This window comes from Anneissia japonica, unplaced genomic scaffold (assembly GCF_011630105.1).
Source record: "Anneissia japonica isolate Jap-2015-1 unplaced genomic scaffold, ASM1163010v1 scaffold93171_len3609_cov154, whole genome shotgun sequence".
Classification (NCBI taxonomy): domain Eukaryota; kingdom Metazoa; phylum Echinodermata; class Crinoidea; order Comatulida; family Comatulidae; genus Anneissia; species Anneissia japonica.
Window position 1 is genome coordinate 64 of NW_022702896.1, and position 3,546 is coordinate 3,609.

The 3,546-nt window shown below is 35.1% G+C and overlaps 1 long non-coding RNA gene across 1 annotated transcript; it reads right to left on the minus strand.

Moving 5' to 3' along the window:
- Window positions 1-238: 238 nt before the first annotated feature.
- LOC117104138 lies at window positions 239-2,460 on the minus strand. Its single transcript, XR_004444703.1, has 2 exons — window positions 1,884-2,460; window positions 239-1,513 (listed from the first exon to the last, which is right to left on the minus strand). It is a non-coding gene; the product is annotated as an uncharacterized LOC117104138 (long non-coding RNA).
- Between the last annotated feature and the right edge of the window lie 1,086 nt (window positions 2,461-3,546).

A 3,546-nucleotide genomic window follows, 5' to 3' on the forward strand; every position in this document is an offset into this window, starting at 1 on the left:
AACAAAACAAAATATAAACAAAATATATCACATGATCAGCAATCATATTTGCCAACAAACAAAACCCACAAAGCAGTGCCTAATAACAGGCTAAACAATTACAAGAAGAGGGACATAACCGATAATTATGGAATACCCATAATTCATACATTTTTCGTACTGGTAAACTTACAATATTGTCATGTTTATTAGTTAAATAAAAGTTAAACAATGATGAATTAATACACTAGACACATGGTTTTATTTGTAACTTTACCTGCTTTAATATGACATCGTAGTACCCTATGTAGGTAACACAAGTGGGAAAGCAATTATTTTTACACCACAGTTCATCTCGCTCAGTCCATGTGGCTTTAGATTATATCAGGTGTTTATAGACATAAATCAACGTCGCTGTTGAATAGACGATCGTTTTTGGCGGCGGGTGTGTTCTTTAATAGTACTACACTGTAAAGTGACAATTCAAATGAAGATACTAATTGAAACGTTGATACTACTTTAAAATTCAACGTAAAGATTAAAAACTCTTTTAATCTTTCACAATTTTACATTCAGTTCATTCTATGCATTGCAACGTGTAAATTTCCTAGTTTGTGAGGTGGAGGGGTATGTACGCACAAATCGCCACCACCCCCGAATACGGATCTGTCAGCCCCAATATAGTGAGGCATACATAGGATGATAACTAAAACAATTTAAAATCCTGAGCCCTACTAACGAAAAATGCTGGTCCACTCCTGAGCGCAAGCACATTCACCAAGCTCCTTCTAAGCTCAGCAAGTTGAGTACATCCACCTAGTTGAGCATATTATATGAACTAAGCATATTCACTGAGCATATTCACTAAGCGGAGCATAACCACTGAACCTGAGCATATTTACAGGACTGACCACAATTTTAAAAATTATTGACTTATGTAGTTTAATTCGATTTCGAAATGAAATCCGAGATTTTTTGCCTTGAAAATGATTACATATAGCATAATGTATGCTAAAACTCCTAAAACTAGAGCTTTTGCATATTTATATTTATTAATTTATAATTTATAATTGTCAACAACAGCGTATTTTATATTTAATTAATGTTGAGGGCAGTTATGCTTTTAGTGGGGAATATCATACTACTGTAGGTATTCCAGTATACAGATGGTCAGGAAATTTTTAAGCAAACCTTTCAAACAAACTTTATACAATACTTTCCTCAACTAAATGATTCAGGAAACCAGTTAATCTCATCTATAAAGGCTTATTATACCCTCAAGGGACATGAAAAGTTGAGGTTAGCTTTGTGTTAAAATACACGATTTTTATTGATTCTTTGAAAGCGTGAATTAGAGGAGTCTCGAAATGGAGGGTGCTTGGTAGATCTTCACATCATAATGGTTTCACTCTACATAATCATACATTTTTAAAAATCTTGATAAGTTCATTTGTTCTTTCTTAAAAACTTGACTGTATCTTTAGAGAGAATGTAACTCAGGCCAGATGCAATGGTTGTCAATGCAGTAGTGTACCTGAAACATACAGAAAAAGATGTTATGCTACAGAACTTCAAATTATATTGAATTTTTAAATACTTCATAAGAATTTGTAGGATGCATGAAGCATTATTGCTCATAATGGCGGATCCAGAATTTCGTAACAGAGAAGGCCCAGGGAGGGATCACTGATAGAGGATCCACTCACCTCAGCCCCACCATGGTTGGCACCTCTAGATGGCCAGAAATGGTGTTGTCAGGATTTTAATACAATTGTTTTTTTTTACTATGGAAAATTTAAGAGGGCCTGGGCTGGCTGGGCCTCCCTTAAATCCGCTACTGGATTCTGAAACTTCCACTCCCACACCCCAAAACTTGTCCCCCAAAGATTTGCACTTGTTCTCACCTTAGCATTTGGAGGTAGGAGTGATCCATATAATTGAAGACAGGAGCACCAAGAGTGAATCCTACCAGCGCTAATGTAACAACTGTGTGCAACTTTACAACAAAACAAAACAAATACTGTTATTGATTACTAGAATTGAAGGAAACAAACTAATGACAATAATGATTATCATTATTGTTAGTGAAAATGTTACCTTTCAGAGTTTTCATTTTTCTGAGTCCAAGCTTTCGCTGTTGTCATAACAACATCATTCAGGGAACTACTGTACCTTACTGGTTCTGTGACCATTCTATGGTTGAACAGTCACGTAACAGCAGGTCACTGAAAGCTTGGACTCAGAAAAACGAAGACTCTGAAAGGTAACATTTTTACTATCATGCAAACAACCGAGTCAGATAGTAGTATACATGCTTGTTATTATTATTGTTGTCTTCTCAGAACAGCTTAAAATGGCCTAAAATTGCCCAATTTATCAAGGCACAAGGTTGCTTAGTTCCCTAGTCCCTACCACGTTTTGTTCTTCAGCCCTGCTGGAAATTTTATATTCTAGAGCTGCAACTCCACATTAGAACATTTATGACTTACCATAATAAAAATCATAATAAAAAAAAATATTTTTAAAGTATATAAATTTAAGGTGGATGTTCTATTGTCAACAAATTTAAAATGCTAATTAATTTAATGGAAAATATTAATGAATTAATGAAAAAGAATAATGGATTAATGGAAAAGATTAATTTATTATTAATAAATTAATGGAAAACATTAATGGATTATTGGAAAATATTAATTTATTATCAATAAATTAATAAAAAAGATTAATGGATTATTATTGTATTAATGGAAAATATTAATGGATTAATAATACATTAATAGAAAAGATTAATTGATTATTCAGGCCCGTAGCCAGGGGGGGTTTTTATGGTTCGGGCGAACCCCCCTTTTCTAGCGAACCCCCCTGTTTTCTAGCGAACCCCCTCGAATTTTTGAATGAGTCCCACCCGTTTTTAAATTGTAGCCTGCATTACAAGCCTACATTCATAGAATATGTCCGCTTCAGAAGTTCGGAGATTTAAATTAAAACGCAATTCCTTTACGATGGCACACATAAGGATGGCAAACATCGATAAAAACACGGCTGCCGTCTCAACTTTCACTGGCCTTTGGCTGAATGTTTGTAAGAAATGTACCAACCGGTAACGAAACCGGTCGCCGTCTACCTAGAGTAAACGGTGCCACCAAACGAAGCTAAAGTTTTGCGACTTAATCCACCAAATGCAAATAAAGTTTTGCGACTTAATCACCTAAATGTGGATTGTGTGGTTAGTAAATTCCATAGCCATACTGTCCATCGCGCACACTGAACTATGTGCTGATGGAGCATTTTAGGGAAATGGACTCTCCTTTTTTTTCATCCCAAACAAAATATTATTAATAAATCAACATAGTCCATCTCTGTCATCATAGCCAGTCTCAAAATTAGGCTAGGAAGTTTGTTTTAAACAGCAGACACGCTACAGAACGGAGTGCGTCAAAACGAGTGTTTGTTAATGTTTAGTGATAAAGAATCATGAAACGTTGTAGAATAACTGACTTTCTTTCGTCCGCTGTTGCAAAGAAGAAAACGACAGATAGTCCTGGTGGGTTATTGATTTTAAAATCA